Source organism: Anolis sagrei, chromosome 2 (genome assembly GCF_037176765.1).
Source record: "Anolis sagrei isolate rAnoSag1 chromosome 2, rAnoSag1.mat, whole genome shotgun sequence".
Taxonomy (NCBI): domain Eukaryota; kingdom Metazoa; phylum Chordata; class Lepidosauria; order Squamata; family Dactyloidae; genus Anolis; species Anolis sagrei.
The window spans coordinates 284,798,554-284,826,184 of record NC_090022.1 but is presented as its reverse complement, the minus strand read 5'-3'; the positions used below and the strand labels follow the sequence as shown (position 1 = coordinate 284,826,184).

The 27,631-nt window shown below is 40.7% G+C and overlaps 1 protein-coding gene across 3 annotated transcripts in view; it reads left to right on the top strand.

The window, feature by feature from the left end:
- RAB27B (RAB27B, member RAS oncogene family) overlaps positions 1-27,631 on the top strand; it is a 122,932-nt gene that overhangs the window by 62,764 nt on the left and 32,537 nt on the right. The window contains exon 1 of one of the 3 annotated variants that reach the window (XM_060761279.2): positions 22,090-22,374. The exons of the other annotated variants lie outside the window; for them this stretch is intronic. The gene's annotated coding sequence lies outside the window, so the exon portion shown is untranslated. Of the gene's footprint in view, positions 1-22,089; positions 22,375-27,631 lie in introns of those variants that run through there. 3 annotated transcript variants of the gene reach the window in all.

Genomic DNA, 27,631 nt, shown 5'->3' with positions numbered 1-27,631 from the left:
AGATGCATTGCAAGCCTCACAAATGTAGATCCTTGAGATGATATATTCTCAGCCTTGGACTTTCAGATAACTTTCAGAAGAGCATAAGCAGTATAATTTTCCTTGTTCTTACTGAATTTTGGATAGTTTTACCTGAAGAGCTTGTTGCTCTCCGTCCTACAGAATATGGATTTGACCACTGCAGTCCATAACTTGATTACTTGGGCTACTACAGGTTGAGTAGCCTTTATCCAAAATACTCCAAAATCTGAAATACTCCAAAATCCAAAATTATTATTATCATTTATTATTATTTCGTATATTTCTATCCCACCCTTCTCCCCACAAGGGGGACTCAGAGCGGCCTAATTATCCACATGGGTGGCTGAGTTGGGGGCACTTTTGCTTTCTGATTATTTGATGTACACAGACTTTTTTTATGCACAAAATTACTTAAAATGCTGTTTAAAATTACTCCTTTGGACTATGTGTATAAGGTGTATGTGAATCAAAAGTGAATTTTGTGTTTAGACTTGGATCCCATATCTAATATAGCCCATTATACAATATATGCAAATACAGGTATTCCAAAATTACAAAAAAAATTGAAAACACTTCTGATTCCAAACATTTTGGATAAGGGATACTAAACCTTACCAGAATACTGAACTTGGAAAGTCTGTTTATGATTCTAAGTCACTGAATCCCATATCCACCATGGCTTGGATAAATTTAACACTAAGCCTTTAGCAATGTAGGAATTAAATATGGGAATACAGTGTTTGTCAAGAAAGATTGAGATTGTGAGATCATTTTAGAGAAAGATGGAAGGAAATAGCTTTTGTTTGCCCATTCTTTTAATTATGTATGTTCTTCTTACTAAGATGAAGGGTGAAAAGTAAGTAGAAATGTGTGAACATACTTTGCACATCATTCTGGAGTCATATTTATCCTGTGCCCCAAGCAGTTGTTAACATTTTATATGTTCAGTTCATCTCCCACTGCTTTGCCTCCTACAATTTTATTTTGAGGGATCCAACTGAAGGTTCCTGCATAAATGGAAAAATATAAAGGTTTGGGATAGGCATATGAATCATAAATTTGGAAGAGACTATAAGGGCGATCCAGTCCAACCCCTGCCATGCAGAAATACACAATCAAATCTGATAGATGGCCATCCAACCTCTATTTCAAAACCTCTACAGAAGGAGATTTTATTGCTGAGCAATTCTAAGAGGAGCAGAACAATTTCAAAAAGCAAATAATATTCTTTAACATCAGCAACCACTCCATGATGCATCAATACTGTTGCAATTCTGAATTTTCACATCACCCCTTTTTTTGCTCCAGATGAACACAAAAAGAAATAGTACAGATTCAGGCCTTTGCAGCCAGTTTGTTCCTTCAGGTCACTCTCATCTTATTCAACCATTTTCAGGCATTCGGCACATCAGGAAAAGAGTGTCCTAGCTTTCTCTTTCAAACTAAACATTATTTTGCTTGTATAAAAAAACATGGGTCTGACCAACAAAGACTTTTGCATCCTTGGAGGCTCCCAAAGTGAGCCAGAATTCAGGAAAATCCAGGTTCTGAATCCATGAAGAGCCTCTTCCATGAAGGAGGCTCACTTTAGATGCATTGCTTTCCACATGAGCAAAGTCATTCTGTAAAGGCGCCAGTTTTGTGGTCCTTTATGCCTATTGAATGAACATATTGAAGAATGAACAGAGCTGATAACCATCACTTTATCGCCCATACATTATGATAGATAGATAGATAGATAGATAGATAGATAGATGACAGATATGGATCTTTCCCCCCATTTCATAGGATTCGGGGATTTCACATAGATTTTTTAAATAGAAATTCATATTGAATGAAACTGAAATTGAGTACTTGATGGAGAGAGGATTCCCAAATACTGAATGCTAGAGAGACTGGGACTCTGAACAGAGCTATGCTGCCTTGTAGCATTTTGTTGCAGGGCTGCACAGATTGAAATATTTGGCAAGAGGTTAGGAGCCCATGAACAACAGGAAGTAACAGGAAACTTCGGGTAAACATCATGTTCCTTAGGATATGCAACCAGGCCTGTAGGCAGAAAAAAATGTGTGTGTCTGTGTGTGAAACAATGTTTATTTTTTAGTGAATGATTAAGAGTAGACCCATATCACAAAATAATTTAAATTCTATGGCTCATTCTATATTTTATATAGACAGAATTAAATCAAATTTCTATTTTAGCTATAAAGTTTCAAGTCCAAAAAGCCCTGAAAAATGACTCTTAATTGGTAATTTAGTGGTTACAAAAGAATACCACAATGCCTGTTGGAAACACTTGAAAACTGTATTAATACACTTTGACAGTAACCAGACTCCACTGATAAACTTTGGTGGACACTCAAGAGTTCAAGTTCAGTCAGTCTTTCTTGCCCCATTGTCCTTCTTATGCATGTTTTCAAATATTTAAGAGTTGAAAACAGTCATTCATTTGTAGCTGTTAACATTGGCAATGTTTCAGAAATCTGAAGAAGTTCCTTCATATTCGGAAAAAACTATCTCAGAGAAAATCCAGTGCATTTTATGGTTTTTCTGCAGGTGTAATCTTTTTCTATCACAAGTCAAACTCTTCCATCAGTGTGTCATTATCTTGAAGGCATTGTAAACCTTTCTTGAAGCTGACTGCAGAAAAAAAGTCCAGAAATGGGATATACACATATAGCCATATTCTAGTGGTCTTGGTGTAGTTGCCTCGATGTTGCTTTTACAAGTCTGCCTTGAACAAATGCGAGGAAATAAGGACTTTCTGAGGAAATAAAGAAATTACCTTTTTGGATTAAGTTGGCATTGTATATCAGATCCCTAACCCATATTTGGGGGTGGAGAGACAAATGGAAGTAAGTAGACACTATAAGAGTTCAAAAAAAAAAAATCAAAGTGTGCCAAGTTAACACGGAATATCAATTGATTGTTCTGTGGATGGGAGAAAATGCTATGGGGAACTGGAGTTAGTAACTTAAGACAGACTTTATACTGCATTTGCTTCTGGTCTCTTGTGTTTGCTATAAAAAAAGACAGAAAGAAGCATGACATCTCAACTTTGGGATATTTTATTTGCTATTTACACTCTGTCATGTAGAATGGACAACATATTATTTTATAAGAAAATACCAAAGTGAAAGTAGAGTTTGGAGAATGGATAACTTCATCTCCCCTTCCAATCTGAAACACGTGGATTTAGGAGTTAAGGTCAGCACAACTGAAGCAACAATTAAGTTAAATTGGCTAAGGAGAAGGAAGTGTGATTTGACCTGAAATCAATGTGTCTGGGTAAGCTTTCTCTCTCCAAAATTAGTCATTGTCCACCTACATTATCATTCTAGGGAAGGGATAGAAGGGAGAAAGAATCATGATTCATCTGTCTTACACTTCATTGAGCATCAACTTTAGCCCAAGTCGTCCTGGGTGGGGATAGAGCTCATCTCAATCAATATTTCCATCAGAAAATTATAATGAACTATAGTTCTCAAATTTTTGGTGACATTAACACATGATTAAACAATGTATTGTTTTTAGGCTTGAATTGTCTTTGCTGAATTTTGAAATGCAAGTTGAAAGAACTATTCCAGATTTGAGAAGCCTATACTATTAAACCACAGCAGTCAAGCCATTTCAAATGTGCATTTATTTGTTTGTTTGTTTTTAATGCAAAATGCTGTGTTGGGTGGATAATCAGGACTTGGCTATTAAATGTGTTCTAGCTAAATGCTGAATGAAAGTATTGATTTCAGTGATCCATGCAATTCTTTATGAAATTAACACATCCTTGAACTGCATGATTCTATTCTATTCTATTCTATTTGCCAATGATCCTTTCTTTTGGACTTCATGCAAATCTACCATTTGCCAAAATATACGATCCTGTGCTTTAGTTTTCCACTTGTGGTCTCTTGGTATCCAATTCGTTAGTCACCATGTTCAACGGTTATCTCTTGTTCGTGCTATATGCCCTGCCCATCTTCTTTTTGACTCATAGATCTCATTGACAGATTGGCATATCTTGGTTCTTTGACGCAGTTCTTTGATTTAATTGCTAAAATACTGGATTACATGATATACACTCCAAAATAGCATTATTTAATAAAAGTTATGTTGCTGTTGTGTACATTCAAGTTGCTTCAGATTTATAGTAATCCTAAGGTGACCCTATTATGGGGTTTTCCTGGAAAGATTTGTTTAAATATTTTGCAAGGGGCTTTCCCACATTTTTCTGTGCTCTTTGATGTGTTGACAGCTGCAGAGGTGTTCTCTTTATTTTGCCATTGTTTTCCTCTGAGACTGAGAGAGTATGACTTGCCCAAGATTACCTAGTTTTTTCCATGGCTCAACCAAGATTTGAACCCTAGGATCGTAGTCCAACACTGAAATGACTATAGCCCACTAGCTCTCTACATCCCATATCAGGCCCGTAGCCAGGATTTCGTTTCGGGGGGGGGGGCTGATTTTTTTTCAGGGGGGGTTTCGGGGGGGGCTGAGTTTCGGGGGGGGGCTGAGTCTGAGTGAAAGAGGGTCTAGCCTAGCAAACCTTTTGTATCATTACCCCAACACCCCCAATGCATATGGGATATATTGAGTATGGTGATCAGATCATGATATGAATAAACATAACAGTTTAAAAAATGCACCAATAAGGCCTTTTCGCGAACCACCATGAAAATTTCGGGGGGGGGGGGCTGAAGCCCCCCGAGCCCCCCCCTGGCTACATGCCTGTCCCATATATGTATGTATATATATGTGTGTGTGTGTGTGTGTGTGTGTGTGTATACACATACAAAAACATACCTGGCAGTGCTATCCATAACCGAAATGTATTCCGTAAACTTACTATCTCTGAGTACATACCATATAATCTCCTTTGTCACCGAGATAGCCAATACAATTCATAAATATCCCAGCCTAATCTGCTTTGTGCCATAGTAGAGATAAAATTGGGTAACTCTAAATATGTGACCCCACAGGAATGCTGGATGCGATTTTGATTGATGCTCAAGGACAGGTACATGAAAATGCTTTTCTTATAGTCTACTTTACAGTATTTTGCAAGGGGCTTTCCCACATTTTTCTGTGCCGTTTGATGTGTTGACAGCTGCAGAGGTGTTCTCTTTATTTGTGAAACAATTTCTTCAGTTGTCTTTCAGCACTGAAAGGGCTCCTTAAATAACTTGCCAATTAAACCTTTAAAACAATTTTGAAAATTAATGAGTTACCTCATTGGAATGACGCCATGTAGAAAGCCCTGTCTCATGTTCCCACTAGCCTAGCCTGTCTCAGCGATCAGATTTTCAAAATGACATTAGCAAAATATTTTAAGCTGTGGACAAGTTCATACAGGAGGAAGCAGCTTGTCAAGTATCCTAAATGAAGACTTCATAGGTGTGAACTAACACTTTTGATTGTGCCCAGAAACACAATAGCAGTCAGTGCCATTGATCCAAATCTATGTGAGCAGTGTGGCCAGCACATTTTGCACTAACTGCAGTTTCTGAACATTTTCTAAGGACAAACCCAATACTTTAATACTTTAAATGGGATAAATCTACATTGCTATGTGCAGGAGTGAGGTAGTGCAGCAAACAAAGGCACTCCTGGGGCCTGTCTGCACTGACAAAAAATGTCTGTTTGGCACATTTTCCCAGTCTGCATTGACCCTGAAGTGATGCTGTCAGTGCCACACATATCACACACATTGCAGTGAGATCATTTTGACTTTCACCGCATTTCCCTCTGCTGAACTCACCTCATTGTTAGGAGTTTGTCCATATTTCACCTTATTTTGGGCCACAAACATATGGTTGCCTTGGATGATTTGAACTGTTCCTAATGACAGCCACCTCTGTATTAATGATGAAGTCACACAACATTAATGCTGGGTAGTAGTAAACACCATCTATGGGGCCAGTTATTAATAAGATTAATGGTAACTAATGGATCAAAGAGAAATCCTGAATGGTTCTGGCAATCTGCCTATCACTAGAGCTCATTCAGATGAGGAAACCCTTGGGCAGCAGGATGGGTAGCTCTCTATCAGAATTCCTGCGATCAGAGTCATATCTAGGACATGGCAGACCAGGATCAGATTGAATCTCTCTTATCCAAAATGCATGGGACCAGATATTTTTCAAATTTTGGATTTTTGTAAATTTTGGAATACTTGTATTTACATGTACATGGTGAATGAGAGATCAGAGGAAAGTGGGGCTAGATACACACCCAGTTCCTGAGCTTTTCCTCAGAAGCCCTGACAAAGGAAAGAGGAGGAGTAGGACTTCACCAGGAGTCCCTGGTGGTGCCATGGGTTAAACTGCTGAGCTGCTGAACTTGCTAACCGAAAGGTTGCAGGTTCATATCCAAGGAGCACCATGAGCTCCTGCTGTTAGCCCCAGCTTCTGCCAATCTAGTATTTCAAAAACATGCAAATGTGAGTAGATCAATAGGTACTGCTCTGGCGGGAAGGTAATGGTGCTCCATGCAGTCATGCCGACCACATGACCTTTGAGGTGTCTATGGATAATGCCAGCTCTTTGGCTTAGAAATGGAGATGAGAACCAACCCCCACATTTGGACATGACTGGACTTAATGTCAGGGGAAAACTTTTACCTTAGGACTTAAATTACACAAGTCCTCTGTAAAAAAAACCCAATGCTTTCCAGGGGATCAGCACATTTATAAGTGCATTACTCCCCTACTTCTCCCTCTTCTTTTCCCCCCATCAGGTCTACATGAAGAAAATCTTGAGGGGCGATGGATGTGTGACAATTATTATTATTATTTCGGGGTTTTATCCCCGTTCCCCAGAGACCAAAGCAAACAGCTAGTGTCAGAGTTTTGGATTTGCGAGTATTTTTGATTTCTAGAAACGAAAGACTCAACCAGTAGTACAACAAATTAATTGATTCAGTCACCTCATGTTAGATCTGTCGAGAAGGCAATGGTATAACCCAGTTCAAAGCAGATATTGTGGATTATCTGTCTTGCTATTCTGGGTTATATGGCTGTGTGGAAGGGCCCTCTATTACCTGCAAAAATAAATAGAAATCTGTACCTTCAGAAAAGCTCAGTATATACATTCCCAAGCTCAGAAAGTTTCTCACAGAAGTAGGTGTTACTACTGTTCTGCTTATTACTGTTTTCACATTTACAGATATTTTGTGCAAATGCATTTAAGGAGTAAAAAGCCAGGTCATTGCTGCTGTTGTAAACCACAAAACATTTTCTATTCCATTGTCTGTCAGCAAGTACATCATTTTGATAGTTTCTTGTATTTTCAGTTTTATTGCAGCATAAACTCCTTGGCTCCCAAAACAGTAGCCTCATTATGGGGAAAAAAGACAAATTAAAACAAGACAGAATGGACCCAGTTTTTGAAATTTACCATCAGATGCCGCAGTTAGCTTTGCCGCCTAGAGTTTAACAAGCAATTCCTCTTCAGCTCTCAACAGTGCTTGCGCAGCACCATGAATTATTTTATACGTTCATCAGAATACTCTGAATGATAACAATATTCTTGCCAAATACAAACAAAGAGTTGTAGTTTTACTTGGCCTTTAGCCTTCTCTGCCACAGTGTGCTGGAGCCTCACCAGATTACAGATCCTGGGATTCCTCCATTTAACCATGACAGTTAAAGTGGTGTCAAACTGCATCAACTCTACAGTGTAGGTTCACTCTTATGACCTCATCAGATAGGGGAAAAATCGGTGACATGCTCTACTTGGGTACCCCTTTAAGTGCAGAGCTCGCCGGCTTGCATTACACGACACATAACTACTTCCAATGGGGGTCTGTGCTAAGTGGAGCATGCCATTGTGGCAGCAACACAGGAAGCTTCCTGTGTTCCACCTGGAACAATGAGGGGAAGCTGGTTGGTTGATTCTTTCCCCGTGGGATACTCTCTTGGGTGTGTTGGGTGATGCAGGGTGATGAGTTCCTCATGCCCCTTGTCATGCACTGTCTGCATCACCACAATGTGCGGCGATTCTGGCAACTTTTATGATGAGTTTCTTAATGAGGGTATGTTTCGTATATGTTCAAGTTTAAAACTTTCTCTTTAGCTCAGAGGATTTCAGGTATTTGGAAAATGCCTTTGTATGTTCAGGTGTATGGAAAATGCCAGTTAGGCAGAAAAATGAAATGCAAAGATACAGAATGGGGGACACATGGCTCGAGAGCAGTACGTGTGAAAAAGATATTGGAGTCCTCGTGGACAACAAGTTAAACACGAGCCAACAATGTGATGCGATGATTAAAAAAGCCAATTGGATTTTGTGCTGCATGAATAGGAGTATAGTGTCTCGATCCAGGGAAGTCATGCTACCCCTCTATTCTGCCTTGGTTAGACCACATCTGGAATATCTTAAACACTGAACCTTTGGCACCACAATTGAAGGTAGATGTTGACAAGCTGGGATGTATCCAGAGGAGGGCAACTAAAATGATCAAGGGTCTGGAAAACAAGCCCTATAAGGAGCAGCTTAAAAAGCTGGGCATGTTTAGCCTGAAGAAGAGAAGGCTGAGAGGAGAAATGATAGCCATGTATAAGTATGTGAGAGGAAGTCATAGGGAGGAGGGAGCAAGCTTGTTTTCTGCTGCCCTAGAGACTAGGACACAGAACAATGGCTTCAAACTACAAGAAAGAAAATTCCACCTGAACATGAGGAAGAACTTCCTGTGAGAGCTGTTCAGTGGAACTGTCTGTCCCGGAGTGTGGTGGAGGCTCCTTCTTTGGAGGCTTTTAAGCAGAGGCTGGAAGGCCATCTGTTGGGGGTGTTTTGAATGCAATTTTCCTGCTTCTTGGCAGAATAGGGTTGGACTGGATGGCCCATTAGGTCTCTTCCAACTCTATGATATCTATGTCAGATTATACATTATTAGTCTAGATGGATAAACCCATTATAAATCGACTCTTTGTATTTGCGGTTGTATTTTTTTTCAAATTGTCACTTACGACATATTGTAATGCTATATGTTCATCGCTTGCATTGATTTCTGCCTTCCTTCATTGCAATGATGATGGATTTTTATTTTGTTTGTCTTTGATGCTTTGAAACTGCTTCTCTCAGTGGAAAACAACATATACATTGAAAAAAAAAGCCATCAAGGAAAAAACAGATTTTCAAACCCAGAGCTCCATGTCCTCCCTCACATATAACACTAAGAGGACTTGTGTAATCTGTACCTTTCAGTTTTAGTTCTTCCATCCCCAAGATACTGGTCTACCTTATGAGCTGTTGTCATGTAGACAATGCAAAAGTACAACAAAAATGCAATGTGTCACACACAGAGCCAAAGGTTCAGTGTTTAAGATATCAACAAGCCCCAACATTTTTATTTTCTGCATAAACATAAACATGATAATCTTGTTTATGTAGCATATTGACTCCTAACTTGATCTATTGTAGAATGGAAGTTGAACTTCTCTTGAATATTCATGTCTTTTTCACAAATTCTTAGCCAGTCAAATGCTTATGGAAACGCTTCTGCACCTGAGAAACGAATAAGTGGGAATGGAAACACGTGTTAAATGTGAATGAATATTAATGAACTACTTTCCCTCTTTTGCATTCCTCTCTGGTCGATGCTAATTAATCCTTTTCAATCCTGTCTTTTATCTTTGCCCAGGCCATCTGCCTTAAAACTGAAAGCACACAGGTATTTGCCATTCCACTCTCTGCCTGCTTTCATCTGCTCTCTAATGGAGATGGGCAAATATTAAATACATGTGTGGAACAAAAAGGGGCCAACCCAAAGGTCATCCAGGCTGCTTCACCAATGTTTAGTACATTTATGCTATTACATAGTAAAGGACAATATTACCCATTTGAATACATCTAGAGACCTAAATGGCTGAGCATTTTATTTATTTATTTATTTATTTATTTATTTATTTACAGCATTTACATTCTGCCCTTCTCACCCCGCAGGGGACACAGGGCGGATTACAATGTACACATATATGGCAAACATTCAATGCCAATTAGACATACAACGTATATAGACATACACAGAGGCTATTTAACTTTTTCTGGCCGCCAGGGGAGCTGTCGCTTTCATTGTCCATCTGCGACACTGATGAAGTACTTCCACATTCCCCACATGCTTTGCTGGAGTGCTTTTTGCTGGAGTCTTTTTATGGCCTCATAAATTAGTTAATTAGCCTCCCCACACATAGGTGGTACCTAATTTTCCTACTTGACAGATGCAACTGTCTTTCGGGTTGCAAAGGTCGACAACAAGCTACACAAAATTGGCCAGAAGCTCACTCTGACCTGGGCTGACTTCGAACTCATGACCTTCTGGTCAGAGTGATCTTAATGCAGTACATACGTGGTAGCACAGTTTTGAAACTTCCAGTTACAAAATATTTATTTTTTATTTATTTCAAATATTTGTACCCCACCCTTCTCTACCTCCCAAAGGGAGAATCAGGGCAGTATTTATTTGTCCAGGGTGGTATTTATTTGGAATGTATATGGAATTGCTTACCACTGCAGGATAACAATCTCCACCTATCTCAAACCAATCTTCAACTCATGGTGGAGGAAACAATGAACTCTTCAAAAGCAAGGAACTCCTTTTCTAGGACACCAGAAGCACTTTGAATCTGTGTTCAAAGTTTTTTTTCAGGTGGTACAGTAATTCAAATGCACTTCAGCAGTGAGTTTAGGGACTGTGATATTGAGGGTGTATTGGGGACATTACTTTGAACTGTTTCACTGCCCCATGGCCATAGTTCTAATCTTTTTACTTCCAGCAAATAGATCGAGAGTTGCTGACTCCTGTGAAATAACTTTATTTTTCTGGTGAATGCTGCTTTGGTGCCACTTTCCAGTAGACACTGTTGAGCTATTTCACAACTTACCAGGAAGAAAATTCTTCCTTTTATGTAAGGCATAAGTTTTCTCCTAACAGGTTGGAGCCTGAAGCAAAATGTTTCAATTACAGTAGCTTCAAGTTCCTAGTTTGGAAGGGAGTGACTTCTTGGTTAAGAAGTAAAGGGAGGATGGAGGGCAGTAGGGTCATGCACAAAGAGCTTGTGAAGTTACATTTTAATGTAGAGCACATACAACAATTGGAAATCTTGATTTAGGGAACAGACACACCAATGGTTTAAACTTTAGTGAAAGAAACAAAGATTCTGATGGAAATCCTGAGAGATTTTGAGATTATTCAAATCCATCAAGAAACAAATCTGCAAATGTTAAGCCTGCAAATCTGGAGGGCTGATTGTAATTTTGACCTCAGTGCAAACAAACTGCTTTCAAACCATATTTTTCTATTCTTATGTCAACATGCAACAGATAAATCTATGTGCAGATTAAAGTTACACAAAATTACAAACTCTGACTAGCTGAACACAGAAAAAAAGATGCTTCTGGCCTCTTTGCTGCTTCAAGAGGAGAGAAGAGGGAAGCAAGCTCCTGCTTATAATGCTAAATTATAGCTTAGCATTCTTCTGTGCCAACCTGCAAATCGAAATGCCCTTTAGTTCAAGGCCCAATGGGATGACAGTCAATTTCTAAACTGCATGAACAGCTTTTACCTCGGCTTTTCATTGAGAAATGAAGGACTTGCTCATTATTTGCAATCCACAGTTTTTATATCTCAGCAGGATACTGAATCATATCTGCGCTGACGTGTTGGCAGGTAGGTCAAGCTTGCCTGCTGTACTTTGCAACATGTTGCCATGTAGTACTGGTACACAAAAGGTGATTAGGTTGACTTCGTTAACATGTACTATCGCTCAGCTCTGTCGGAGAATTAGTCACAGATCTATTTCAAGTTATCTCCCCCAGCAAAAGCTCATAATCTGTTGCGATTGTGTTATGCAAATTAATTTTAATTCAATAATTTTGTCCTCCTACTCAAAACTCCATGAGCAGTAATCTTGATTGAGAGCAAAAGAAGAAACCAGGCATGCCATTCACTGCCACAATCCTATTAAATGGCAGCAGTCACTGAGATGAATACAGCTTGTCTTGACTTGAAGCTGTATTCCTAAAAACCAATAGGAATTCAGCTGAAAATCCTATTTCCCATAGTAACCAACCAGGTTGGAAGCCCATTACTATACTATAGAGGCAGCATTGGTCCCAATTAGTGCCCCATGATTACTGTTATTGCATGGCATTCTTCTTCTGGGACCAGAGGTTCAATGCATGATTAATAATAATGTATAGATCTATCATTTCTTTAGAGCACTCTTTCTTTGTTGGAGCTATCCTAATTTAAGAAAAAGACAGTGGGATGGATGGCTGAACATGACAGAGGTATATTAAAGTGTTCGATCACATCCAGACTATTCTTTCTCTGTACAGATATGTAGTAGAGGACCTGTAAGAGAGAAAGGGAATAAACTAAATAGTGGAGCAAGTGGCTACCACCTCCTTCCTCTCAAATTAGTTTTCCAGGTTAAATTTGAAAGCAAATGAAGTAGCAAACTGGAAAGAAGGAGCCCATAAAATGGTATCAAAATGGAATGTCGGAGATCCACCCAACCCTGCTCATTATTACTTGCAATGAAGAAGCCCACAGAATGGTAGACAACGACATGTCTGAAATCTGTAGCAGAACCTAGTTTGCTGTGTTTTCTTATTGCTTAATCTAGACACATGCATGATCCAAGGTAAAATATTGATATTCCCCAATACAGTCCATTATTACTCTCCTTTTCAGAATTCTGATAGTGACAGTGAGGTTGAAGAATGGGGTGACATCTGAATCATCACTAAGCCAGATTCAATTTAGTGTCATGCTAGCAGGCATCTACTGACATGGCTGGACCATCCTCTCCCCACAAGTCCTTTGTATTGCCTTCTCTTCTTGAATCCCACAAGACTAATAGCATACATGATAGGGTGCCACAAAAGCAAAAACATCCATACTCCAAGATGATTACAACTTGTGTGAGAGCAGAAAGATGAAGTTCTGGAAAGTAAGGGTAGAGGGAAATGTAAACAAATGTATACAGGTATCATCGCAAGGACAGAAAAAGATATTATGGCTCATCCACAAGGGAACCATTCCCAGATATGTTTGCTATTATCCATGGTAAATTATTCCATGGATAATACCAAACCTTATAGATATGAAGAACTTCTAACCTGAATACATCATAGAATCATGCTGGAGGACCTAGAAAATGCCTAGAAAGGACATGTTATTTAGGATACGGTCCCCCAGATATGGGGGTAAGACTGTTTACTGTGACCAATTAATACAGTGGGTTTATTCATTAAGTTGGTATTAATTCTCGGGCTCAATTCAAGGTGCAGGTTATTACCTACAAAGCCCTATATGCTTTAGGTCCAATCTATCTTTGAGACCGCATCTCTTTCTATGAACTGGTGCAAACGTTGAAATGAGCAGGGGAGGTCCTTCTCTCAGTTCCACAACCGTCTCAAGTACGGTTGGTGGGGATGAGAAAGAAGGCCTTCCCTGGCTCTGTGACACCCTCCCAAAAGAGATTAGGTAGTCCCCATCCTTGACTCCTTCCAATGCAGGCTTAAAACATGGATTTTTAAGCAGGCTTTTGGCCTCGAGTAGGCTGAAATGGTACTGCTCTGGAGGGAAAGTAATGGTGCTCCATGCAGCCATGCCGGCCACATGACCTTGGAGGTGTCTATGGACAACGCCGGGTCTTCGGCTTAGAAATGGAGATGAGCACCACACCCCAGAGTCGGACATGACTGGACTTCATGTCAGGGGAAAACATTTACCTTTACCTTAGGCTGAAATGGGCCCATACGAGATCGACACTTTGACCCTTTAGTTGTGATTTGAAGGCAGCTAGTTTTAACAACAGATGGTCTGCATTTTAAACTCTGTTTTTATTTTATTTTATGTGTTAATAGTGGTTGCTTTTATAACTTACGTGATATTGTTTTCATACTCATGTACTGTTTATGTTATGTACTACACTTGCAGTGCCTTGTAAGCCACTCCAAGACCCTTTTGGAAGATGGTGGTGGATATATAAATAAAGATGATGATGATGATGATGATGATGATGATGATCATCATCATCATCATCATCATCATCATCATCATCATCAGGGGAATTAGCAGAGGATAATATAACTGATCTTCTGTGTGCAGAAGTGATGTTACGCCATTCTTCTTCATCCCCCACACCCAACAATGAAGTTGATGATCTTGTTGTAAGAAGTCACCCTCTGTCTCAGGTTATGCTGAGGCAACTTGATTTGTCAGTGTGTAGTTCAGTCCGACATGCTAAAAACTAGAGCCTTCCTTTCTTTTTAAAAAAATCTTGTTTAACTTGTTTCAGAGCTCTGTTTCAAGTCCAACCCAATTAGCTGTTTCAAAGAAGCCATATTAATCATGTGCCAGTGTAACAGACATTGCTTGGGTTGGAGATGTAACTACAATTGTTTTCTGGGAGTATTCTATATTTTAATTTGCAGCCTCCTTTATTGACAGGACAGTTTCTTCAATTCAGCCTTTGAAACAAGTCAAGAGTTTGATGGTTTCATGGTGCATTCTGGATTTTTACTATCCAGATGTCATTTGCCCTGCTGAGCATTCTAACTTTTTCCAAAGAGTGTGAAAACATCACTGTCTTTGATCTCATATATGCCTTCAAGTCATCTGTTGACTTATGGCAACCCCATTAATTTCACAGTTTATCTAATTTGCATATTTCTTCCCACTGATTAATGCAATGTACAGTTGCACATATTTTACCGTTGTTCACATTTTAAAATATGCAAATTGTTTTACATTTGCTTTACTTCCTAAAAATATTCAACCTTCTTTGGAAATGCATAATTTCTGAAAGTAAGTTTTGTTTCTTTTTGTAATGAGTCATGGGAAGTGCAGAAGCTGTCCAACAAAATGCTTTTCCGTGTGTCCTTTCATCTATTACTTGAACATGAAATCAAATGATGGCCTGGAAGCCAGTATTCTTCTTATTTAATGAAGACATATAGAGCAATGTGTTTAAATTTGACATCTGCTTATTTTATTAAGCTTGGGCCTGGATCAGTTTGGCCAAAAGTGATTTGTAATATTTGGCGGTCTGTTTCATGTAATCCCCCAAAAACAGAATGGGGAGCAGGAAACCAAAAAGCTGGGGAAAATGGTTCAAGAGAGCTGGATTTATCAGCTATTGGAGAGGATGGAGTTAAGTCTGCAATATACTTCAGGCAGGAGTCTCAGGATTACCTACAGCGTCTGTTCTCCCTCCCCGGCAATGAAGTGTCCATTTCTTTTGGAAAACTTCCCTAGACTCCTCCTCCAGAGACGGCCCTGCTGGGAACTCACTTTCCCAGCAGCACTTGCATAGGACGGTCATTGAAAAGTCTCCGAGTCATTCATCTCAGAGAATGATGGGGGTTGAAGTTTTCTCTCTCTCTGTTTCTCAGCCAGTAAGATGCCTAGTTATGTCCATGCTCTGATTGCCTGAGAAGAGACACAACCGGTGACTACAATTCCCAGAACGCTCCCTTGTAGTTTGTCTTATTTGAAAAAATGTTATGGTAAAAAATTAAAATAATAATAAAAAAACTTGGCAGGCCTACGGTTGTAAATGGTATCTAAAATTGAGGTAGGTTTCATGTTGATAGGCCTTTAAATGACTAGGATTGAGACTTCAAAGTTTCCCATTGTAGCCAATGGGCTGAATCTTTGCCGAATGAAAATGGCAACACTCCTCCCAATTCGAGTAACTTCCTGGTAAACAGAATGAGAGGTTAGCCAAAAATGGACCCTGAAACACCATGCCTTTTGGCTGAATTGCACAACCTTAATGCATATCTGGAGCCTCCGGTGGCGCAGTGGTTTAAAGCACTGAGCTGCTGAGCTTGTTGATCGAAAGGTCGCAGGTTCGATTCTGGGGAGCGGCGTGAGCTTCCTCTGTCAGCCCTAGCTTCTGCCAACCTAGCAGTTTGAAAACATGCAAATGTGAGTAGATCAATAGGTACCGCTCCGGCGGGAAGGTAACGGCGCTCCATGCAGTCATGCCGGCCACATGACCTTGGAGGTGTCTACGGACAACGCTGGCTCTTCGGCTTAGAAATGGAGATGAGCACCACACCCCAGAGTCAGACATGACTGGACTTAATGTCAGGGGACTACCTTTACCTTTACCTAATGCATATCTTTGTTTAATCAATATCCTGTATATTTTTCCTTGTTTTGCTTGCAGTTTTGTCCAATACCTTTGCTTGCTGCAAGAGGTGAATTTGATGTCTGCCTTCTATTGAGAGTTGGAAGAAGATGGGGAAAATGTTTTTTGGGATTGGAGAGTTAAGCTAGCAGTCCCCCTCATTTTTTGTCATTCCACTAATGAAGAGTCCCATATGGTTACTTTGGTTGTACTAATGACTGCTGCCTGTTTCTTTACATGTATTGCATGGTGATATAGCAGAATCCCTGACTCAGGTGGCATTTCCGCAGGTACTGGGGTCTAACATTTTCTTGATGCTTTTACATGGTATGGCTGTGGACTCCCCTTATATCGCCATGGCTTTTGCCAGTCATTTCACTACACCAGGGGTCCTCAAACTAAAGCCCAGGGCCAGATGCGCCCTCCAAGGTCATTTACCCGTCCCTCGCTCAGGGTCAACATAAGTCTGAAATGACTTGAAAGCACACAACAACAATCCTATCTCATCAGCCAAAAGCAGCCCCACGCTTCCCATTAAAATACTAATAATTTTATATTAGTTAAAATTGTTCTTTATTTTAATTATTGTATTGTTTTATGTGTTTTTTGCACTACAAATAAGATATGTGCAGTGTGCACAGGAATTCATTCTTCTTCTTTTTTTCAAATTATAATCCGGCCCTCCAACAGTTTGAAGGACTGTGACCTGGCCCTCTGTTTAAAATGTTTGAGGACCCCTGCACTACACAATAGTAGCATATCTCCAGTTCCAACACTGTGCAAGCATGGCATCACTATCCTCAGGCAACTGCTGAAACTTTGACACCATAGAGCGATGAAATACTGAACCAGATTCTTGGTCCATTTATCTCAGTATTGGCTAACAGACTGGCAGAAGCATTCTGGAATTTAAGATCAGATTTACCCGATGGAAGGAAAGGATATGACTGTATAAGTAAATAAGCAATGACTGATAGCCTCTGTCCCAGTGGTAACCTGCTTAGCAGGAGATAATGTGGAGAGAATTCAGCAGGAGGAATGCCAGTTTGTCACCAAGCAGGTTCATGAGACTTTTAGCCTAGGAAGGTCAGTTCATTGTATAGCTGTTATACTTGTTAATTTGGTTTGCCTGGAACAGAAAAGGCAGAAGAAGGCCTTTGTGATTAGATAAATCTACCATGGGGGATTCTTGGCAGGATTTGTTCAGAATAGGTTTACCATTGCCTTCTTTTGAAGCCGAGAGTATGTACCTTGCTGAAGGACACCCAGTGGCTTTTCCATAGTTGAGTGAGGATTTTAACTCCCATTTCCAGAATCCTAGTCTAACAGTCAGAATACCACACTACACTGGCACTCATATACTGTCTAATCAACAACAATATAATATTAAATAAAACAAACCAGTTTCAATTAATCACAGAGCAATTAAATAGGCTTTTGAGTATTACTATTACTGTCATCTCCTTTTCTTATATAAGAAAAGTTTGATAAAGAATATTACACAGTGTGAAAGAAATATAACCCTAGACGTGTTTATGTACACAGAAATAATGGAATACATTTCAAACAACATTTCGTTGTGACTATCCACAGATCTAGTGATATATAACTGGCAATCTGCAAAGTGGGCCTGTTACATTTTCCTTATCAGCTACACCGACAGGTTAATTTGGTTATTGTAACAATACTTGTTCTGTTTGATCTCTTCCTATTTTATTTACTTGGAGTTGCAAATATTTATCTTGGTTGCCTGATCATTCTGTACCAGCATAATACAAAGCTGTCCTGTATGGAGTCAGGCCATGGGTCCATCTAGCTGCACGTTGTCAAGTCAGAATGACAATAATAATATAATAATAATAAACCTTTATTTATACCCCGCTACCACCCCCCACAGGACTTGGTGCGGCTTACAAGAGGCCGAGCCCAAATACAGCAATACAACACAACAACAACAATACAACAATAAATAACTCATAACAAAGCAAAAACAATAACAGTAATATCACGATGTATTTAAAACCTGTGGCAGGTCCAAATGTAATGATTAAATTTTTAAAATGCTGGGCATGTTCAAGAGAAATAGGATGGATATTTTAGGGTGGGCATGCAGACAATTCTAAATCTCTCGTAAAGTGCATTTGGGACCTATTGCTTGGGATTCATTATTCTAGGAAAGCACACTGGAACATCCACATTTTCAAGTTCCTTCTAAAGACTGTCAATGTTGGGGCATGCCTGATGTCTTTGGGAAGGGAGTTCCAGAGTCGTGGGGCCACCACCGAGAAGGCCCTGTCCCTCGTCCCCACCAATCGCACTTGCGATGCAGGTGGGATCATGAGCAGGGCCTCTTCAGATGAATAAAGAGATTGTGTGGGTTCATATATGGAAATGCAGTCACATAGGTAGATGGGTCCCAAACCGTTTAGGGCTTTGTAGGTAAGCACCTGCACCTTGAATTGGGCCCGGTAAATGAATGGCAGCCAAGGGAGCTCCTTTAACAGGAGGGTTGACCTCTCCCTGTAAGGAGCACCAGACAATGCTCCAGGTTAGATCATTCTTGTTTAACCTGGATACTTCTGGTATTCCCTTGTAGTCTCTGGACCAATTACTAACTGGACTGTCCCTCCTGACATTCCAAAATCAGATACTAAGCTATGGTAGTATTAACAAGGTGTTAGGAAAGGGTCTATAGCTTAGTACTAATGCACATACTTTGCATATAGTGTGTCCTTTTCAGATACTAAGGTTAGAAAGAAGTTCTTTCTCAGACTTTGGTGGAGTGTTGTGTATTAGGGAAGACAAGAGACCAATCATCTGACTCAGGATAAGATGGTTCCATATCATTTTAGACCTATTGTCACACCCAAATGTGGCAATGATATTAAGAGATGAAGGCATGGAACCGTTAAAATCTGAGTTCATACCAGAATGGTGCAGACAGTTAGATGATCTGCCTTCATCTATTGTGGGGCATCTCATGGTGTGATGGAGGGCATTATCTTGTCATTTGGTACAAAATTCAGATATGTCCAGTTCAGCTAGCTGGCAATGGTATAATAGAAATGGGCTATTTCTATTTTGAGAAGAAGAAAGCAAACTGCCTCTGGGGCTGGGAGTAATCTGTTGCATGTTCCTATGTAAGTGGGACATTCCACCAAAACTCTAGACCAACTTTTTGCCTATGAAAACAAGGAAGAGTCTTCTCAGGAACTTTGTTTTAAATTAAGACATGATCACTGAGTATAAATATGTGAAATAATGCCATAAGGAAGAGAGAGCAGGTTTGTTTTCTGCTGCCCTGGAACTAGGACTTGAGGGAAAAATTCATAGATTACGTACAAATGACCAAGCTGCCTAACAAACTTCGAGGTAAAAATAACAAAGAGTTTGTAATCAAATGGTAAGCTGACCTTTGCATATCTTGGAAAGGTTCAAATTACAGGAAAGGAGATTCCGCCTGAACATTAGGAAGAACTTCCTGACTGTAATAGCTATTCAGCAGTGGAACTCTCTTTCTGTGTCCAGAGGAGGGCGACTAAAATGATCAAGGGAGAACAAGCCCTATGAGGAGCGGCTTAGGGAACTGGGCATGTTTAGCCTGAAGAAGAGAAGGCTGAGAGGAGATATGATAGCCATGTATAAATATGTGAGAGGAAGCCACAGGGAGGAGGGAGCAAGCTTGTTTTCTGCTTCCTTGGAGACTAGGACACGGAACAATGGCTTCAAACTACAAGAGAGGAGATTCCATCTGAACATTAGGAAGAACTTTCTGACTGTGAGAGCCGTTCAGCAGTGGAACTCTCTGCCCCGGAGTGTGGTGGAGGCTCCTTCTTTGGAAGCTTTTAAGCAGAGGCTGGATGGCCATTTGTCAGGGGTGATTTGAATGCAATATTCCTGCTTCTTGGCAGGGGGTTGGACTGGATGACCCATGAGGTCTCTTCCAACTCTTTGATTCTATGATTCTATGATTCTATGATTCTCAGAGTGTGGTAGAAGCTCCTTCCGTGGAAGCTTTTAAACTGGGAAACCCAGACCCTTGAGGTTCTAAGTGGAGGTCAGCTGTTACCAACAGTCCTGTGGCTTCTGAAAAGGCACAAATAAAGGGAGTAATGTGCTGAGAGGAAGGCCCGGCAAGCAAACCTTTCAGATGGATCACCTTCCATCTGAAAATGTATGCCCTCACTGTGAAAGACTATGTGGATCCAGAATAGGTCTCTACAGACACTTATGGACCTACCACCAAGACTCTACCCTTGGAAGACAATCATACTAGGCCACGAGTAATTGTTGAACAGAATCTCAATGCGATCTTGCGTGTCTTTTTTCAAAAAAAGTTGTTTCGGTACAGCTAATATGGCTATTGTTATAATGTGAAGGCACTTAGAGGATTGTGAAGGGAACATTGTGGCTATAGCATCCATTTTGCAATTGCTCTCACAGAAGTATTTTAAAAAAATGTCCACATGCAGCCACATGCCCAGGAAGGTTGAGACAACCTAGATAGTTGTTTGCATAGGTCAGAAAGTTCTTTTGATTCATATTCAGAGAAAAATGTTCTCCAACTGTACCCCATGATAGGTTTACTGTATGGCCATCATAAGTCAGAAATGATTTGAAGACAGACAGCAATAAATATGTTCTAATTGGATAGTTTGATATTATACACTTGGCACCTTTGACATTGTATCATAAGGTCAATTCCAGTGGAATACAGCTGAAAGAGCCATACAAATGCAAGCTTCACATATAGATATTGCTTTCTGATGGGAAAAAAGCAATTTTGTGAGTTATTATATATTTATTTGGGTCCTTTTCCCCATTAAAAATGCAGTCTGTAAGTGCTTCTTTCTATGCTGGCATCTAATTTGAAGGGGTTTATGGTAGTAACCAGTGCCTTCCATTAGTAATGGGCTAAATGAGGGTGAACATGCAGAAGTATAATCTAAATAAGACAGAGGCGTACTGGGTCATGTGGAAGGAAGATCAGAAAATAGAGATTCACCCTGTACTGTGTGAATGCACCCCTTGAAATCTCAAATTTGTCATGTACTCTGAGACTCAGCCCTGAGAATCAATGTTAGCAATAACCAGGAACATATTTGCATGACTAACACCAGCATGCTAGCTGCACCCTTTCCCATAGATGTCCAATCTGTATATGAAGACCAGGATTTAAATCCTTGCCCAGCCACACAAACCTATTGGATGAGGTTGGGCAAATCACACTCTTTCAGTCTCATCAATGGCAAAAAACATTTCTGAACAAATAATATCAAGAAAGCCCAGAGTTAGAGTCACTTTAGGGATGGCATTGGTTGAAAATGACTTGGAGTCACTCAAGAAGAAGAAGACCTAAATTAGGTTCTTGTAGGTTTTTTTGGGCTATAGTCTAGAGGCATTTCTCCTGACGTTTCGCCTGCATCTATGGCAAGCATCCTCAGAGGTAGTGAGGTCTGTTGGAAATAGGAAAATGGGTTTATATATCTGTGGAATGACTGGGGTGGGGCAAAGAGCTCTCTGCTGAAGCTAGGTGTGAATGTTTCAGCTGACCACCTTCATTAGCATTTGAAGGCCTGGCTGAGCCTGGGAAAATGTTCTGTTGAGAGCCTGGTTGTGCCTGGTTGTTTCCTCTCTGCTGTTTTGCTGTAGTAAGACCTAAATTAATGATAAAGAACACTACTTGGATCTAGTCTCATTGTAGATTATTATTTTTAAAACAAATCTAGAAAGTTTCATCTTAGTCATGCAGAGAACAGGGAGGAGTGTGCCATGTTTTAACAATGGGCAGTGTGTGTTTGGCTGTTGGCACCGCAAGCGGTTGAGTCACAAGTGCAACCTGACTGGGGTACATCCCTTACATCCGTGTGGAGATGGAGAGGAACGCCTTTTTCCTTCCTCCAGTCGTTTGAGGCAGAGGCTTCTGTGAGCTCAGAACTGAGGGGTGGTGCCAAGTGAAAAGCAGGCTGAATCTTTTGCTGTGAGACTGTTCTCAGGAACAAGGGATACACCTAATCTTCCTGGACTATACAGCTGAAGGACAGGCACCATCCTCCAACCCATTCTGCACACTTCAATGTTTTCAAGGATTGCTGTGTTGCTTTGGGGCATTATTTCCCCCTCGAGGAGTTGATTGTTTGGAAGTCTTTGAGGAAAGCAGTGCAAAAGTTCCCTGTAATTCGACACCCATTCAAGGAAAACTTCACACACTCGTAAGTCTCACCAGACTGGAGAGCTGGGTTTTTATTTTCTGAAATGTAGTTGCATGCTCTTGTTCTTAGAAGTGTATTTGCAATTGCTGAGTAATTTTGCTGAAAGGAGATCAGACCTGAACATATGTGACAACAGTGGGCCTGGGAAAGAGCAAGCAGGTTTGGATTTTTTTCAATTGTTGCTATAGTGGCTTCCTTTTCAAAAAAACTTCTGCATTTATAAGTTAGCTAGCAAGCTGCACCTGGAGATATTCATAAGTCAAACTTCGAAGTGTACTTGAAACACCTTGCTCATGTCTTAATGTTTGCCTGTTGAACAGCTGGAGAGCTCAGGAATTAAGTTTCTAACCTCCTCTAAATTGCACATGGAGCTTTTATGCGAGATCATAAAAATACAAGTTATATTGCTGTCATGAACAGGTATATACTTGTTCAGATTCTTAAATTATTCCCACTGACCGCACTTTTACTCTCCACTTTGTCATCACAGCCTTGTAAAATATGCTCACTGCAAAATACAACTTCTCTCGTTACAGCCTTTTTGTTATGTCGCTGTTCGTTTAGTTTTTAAGATACTGATCACTGCTGATGTGTACAGGAAGTACTAGGGTAACTTTTTTTTAATAAAAAGAGCTATACAGTACTCTGAAATCTTGTTAACAAAGGCAAAATGCCAGAGGCTGCTGAAGTTGCAGTCCTACTTATACTTTGCTAGGATGGCCACATTCATATGGAAGAATAAGACAGGTTTCTGGTCAGTCCAGGTTTACCAGGATTAAGTTGTGTGCTGTTGCATACAGGTGGTTTACTCCCTGTTGACTCTTCCTGGTACGGTAAGTAAATGGACAGACCAGAAACAATTTATTTAACCCAAACAAGGTATCCTAACTAGTTGTGATCATTACTAGCCAGAATCACAATATTAATAAGGATCTGAGATTTTATGGCTTGTACACATGCATCTTGCAGTTGGTACTTTGGGTCATCACTTTATAACAGTGGTTCTCAACCTGTGGGTCCCCTGGTGTTTTGGCCTACAACTCCCAGAACTCCCAGCTAGTTTACCAGCTGTTAGGATTTCTGGGAGTAGAAGGCCAAAACATCTGGGGACCTACAGGTTGGGAACTACTGCTTTATAACATAATGGATGCATGGGCACAGACTCTCAGGGAGCTAGTTTACTGCAACTCTCTCTACGTGGGGTTGCCTATGAAGACTGCCCAGAAACTCCAACTAGTCCAACGAGTGGCAGCCAGAATACTAACACGAGTGGGGTACAGGGAGCATACTACTGCTCTGTTGCGCCAGCTCCACTGGCTGCCAATTAGCTTCTGAGCACAATTCAAAGTGCTGGTGTTAACCTATAAAGCCCTAAACGACTCCGGCCCAGTTTACCTGTCCGAACGTATTCTCCCCTATGAACCATCTAGATTGTTAAGATCGTCTGGAGGGGCCCTGCTCTCGGTCCCGCCGGCCTCACAGGCGCGTCTGGTGGGGATGAGGGACAGGGCCTTCTCAGTGGTGGCCCCTTGGCTCTGGAACTCTCTCCCACTGGAGATCAGAACTGCCCCTTCCATCTTGACGTTCAGAAAACAGGTGAAAACTTGGCTATGGAGAATTGGCTTTTGACGAGTGAGTCAATATTTTGTGATATGGATGGACGATGACGAATGACGAACAACGAACTTACTGTGATGACTGACCATTGTAATTATGTGATTGCATTTTGCTATTTTAACATTTTAGTGTAATATGTAATAATGTAATATGATGCTTTTAATGACTGTTTGTGATATTACTGTTGGAAACCGGCCCGAGTCCCTTGCTAAATAAATAAATAAATAAATAGGGCCAAAAGGATTAAGAGAGACAATTCTAATGACTGGCATGTATGCTAATTAAGGTTCACGTTCAACTAATTCTCTCGGATAACTCATGCAATACAAGTGACCCTCAAGGGTAAAGAAAAGAATAATACTGAGTGCATTACTGAAGGACAGCATTTTTTTTTGGTCACTATCCATTCTTCAGTTTAAAATATGTGTTTCCAGTGGTGAGGATCTTACAGTTTTTGCTTGCTATCCACACATTGCAAGTTTTTCAGGAACTTGTTCTGTGCAGTAATACAGGTGGGTTCTTTACATCACAGTTCTGAAGTTTTCTACAGCCTCCCCTTTTTAACACAACTATCACCCCCAAAGTCATGTATGGAGAAGGAAGAGTTGGGTCAGACTGAATTATGCCTCAGAAATTAGCCACATAAGGGCTATTCTGAATGTAATATTGCTGGACTTTTGTGCATAAAACCCCCATCCCCAATTCTGCACAAACATCACGTGTGGCTATTTGGTAACAGTGTAAGTTTTGCGCAAATAGCCATGGTTTTCGTGCACAACACTACCCTTGTATTTCTACATAGACTAAGTTCCTGAAGAATCACCTGACTAGTCTTTGTGGTCTCTTTTGTTTTAAGAAGCGCCACCTGATTGCCTCATGTTTTCAACCTACTTAAAACTAAACTGTGGATGCTAGAAGCTTCTGGATGAGGCAATTCAATATATTTATTTTTTGCCAGAAAAGGGCAGTCTAAGAAAGCTAAAGAAGCTAAGGGCTGGAGGAACAGCCTTGAGGGGAACATCCTCTCACCAGAGCTGCCCTTTTCTCATCTTGATCTAGCTGCTCACTTCAATAGGAAGAGCCAAGTAGGAACAATTGACTGCATATCCCCAACACAAAAACAAGTTTCCATGTAGTTTATTGATCCGCATTGATATTCTCTGGACACCTCTAAATCCCAACAAAAAATTCCTCCTTCAATTTTATGCCCCTCAGCAGTGATTAAAGCAAAAGACATTTCATCCAGGAGTTGTTCACTTTTTTTCTGCAAAAGGCAAAACAGTAATGTATCTGATGATCATTACCAACAAGTCAGACGAAAATAAATAGTGGAAGGATGCTGCTTTTATTGCTTTTGTGATGTCTTATACTGTTTTTTATCTATTATGTTTTATGTATACTGATTTGTTGGAAACTGCCTTGAGTCGCCAATTGGCTGAGAAAGGCAGTATACAAATGCAGTAAATAAATAAATAAATAAATAAATAAATAAATACAACAACCAAATAAATAAGGAACTGTTCTCAACACTGTTAGATTCTATTTGGCAGCACAAAATCTCAGTTCCAGGTATGATAGCATTATGGAGCATTTGGACATGGCTTTTAGTGATGTCCTTGATTGTGGAAACAAGAAATCAGAGCTACTTAAGTCAGGTTTATTTAGCTTGTGTTCTTATTTTCAAATAAATATGTGATGGGACATAATATTTACAGTTGAATCATAGTAGTAATAATAATAATACTTTATTTATATCCTGACCCCTCTCCCAGGGGCGGCCCGTCCATTACGTGAAGTAAGCTGTCGCAGAACACTTTTTTCTTGCCAGGGGCGCAGAGGCACCTCTGTAAATGCCCCTTGACCGCCACTTGAGGAGCGCCCCCTCAGCTCACAACAGCCCTAGCAGTCCGGGGGGAGCCTTGGGTTTCTTGCCTCGCTGCCGGGCGATCCTCTTCCCAAAGGGGCCGGGCCCTTGAGCCTCACCTAGCCCCTCTCGTTCCTGCTCCACCCGGCCACCATGTGTGAGAGCAGAGCGGGCGCTCAATTGTTCTCCGCGTTCGATCCCTTTCCCATGACCGGCTCCCTTTCCCAATCCCCCGGCGCTCTACCCGCCTCCTCTCCTCTCCCCAATCCACGGGTGGGCCAAGGGGCAGAGCCGCCGCGCCTGGCCCGCTTCACGTCCAGAGGCATGTCTGAAGACCCCAGCGTGCGCACCAAAAGTCGCCTCTTCTCCTGACTTTCTCTTCAGCCATTGGGACCAAGAGAGAGAGAGCCCCTCCAGCTGGAGGTATCTCCCACCTCCGCTCCCTCCTTTGTTTTTGCACCTACCTTCAGGAAAGATGAACATCTCCACCTCTCTCTCTCTATGTCTGTCTCTCTCTCTTGGTCCCAATGGCTGAGGAGAAAGTCAGGAGAAGAGGTGACTTTTGGTGCACGCCTCCGGACCCAAAGCAGGCCAGGCAAGGGAGCAAGTGCGGCAAGTGTAGTTACTGGGATGTATAGTTCACCTACAATCAAAGAGCATTCTGAACTCCACCAATGATGGAATTGAACCAAATATGGCACACAGAACTTCCACAACAAACAGAAAATATATATCAATGATTGGTTGGGGGGGGGGGGGGGGGCGCCAAAATACTGTTTGCTTACTGTTGAAAATTACGTAGGGCCGCCTCTGCCCTCTCCCCAAGGGGACTTGGGGCAGCTTACAGCAAGGAAGAATAACAAAATAGTAATAAGTAAGTGATGGGACATAATATTTACAATTTAATAATAATAATAATGCTTTATTTATATTCTGCCCCCTCTCCCCAAGGGAACTCAAGGCGGCTTACGACAAGGAAGAACAATAAAATAGTAGTAATCAGGCAACAATGTGTTATTACTTGTAAACATGGTGGGGTTTTTTTTGTTTTTAAAGATCAGTTGATATTGAAAATTGGAAGCATGATCCAAATGTCTATTCTTTTTGCTCAGGGGAAAGATATCGCCCCTATGGAATTAGAGCAAAAAAAAAAAAATGACAGTGATGGAGTAGGTGGCAACAAGTCAGATTTCCAGCTCAGGAAATCCCCCCCCCCCTCTGTCTCTCTCTGCCCCCCCCCCCCCCCATGCACCAGACTTCAGTTCACCATACACCTCCTTCCTCTCCAGAGTTTATATGTCTTTGTCATTTCTAATATCCACACCGGATCTCTGGCACATGGAAGAGGTCAGCTCCATTTCCATCACATGTATACCTTTTTTAAATGGTCCACTGTTCCAGTTCTAGTTGGGCTTAAAATAAGAATTCATGTCTAGAAAGTAGTGTCAGAATCTGATTAGGAATGTGCATTCCAGTATTAGAATTGGCATCCCATAGAAGACAATGCATTGCAGATACACAACATTTATTGTTGTTATTGTTAACATTATTTAATTATATGGCACCATTGCATGTAAAGGCAGTCCCCAACTTAAAAACAAGATCAGTTCTACGTGTCATCAAAGGCTTTCATGGCTGGAATCACAGGGTTGCTATGAGTTTTCCAGGTTGTATGACCATGTCCCAGAAGCATGCTCTCCTGACATTTCATCCACATCTACGGCAGGCGTCCTGAGAGGTTCTAAAATGTTCAGGGTGAGAGAAAGAACTCTTGAC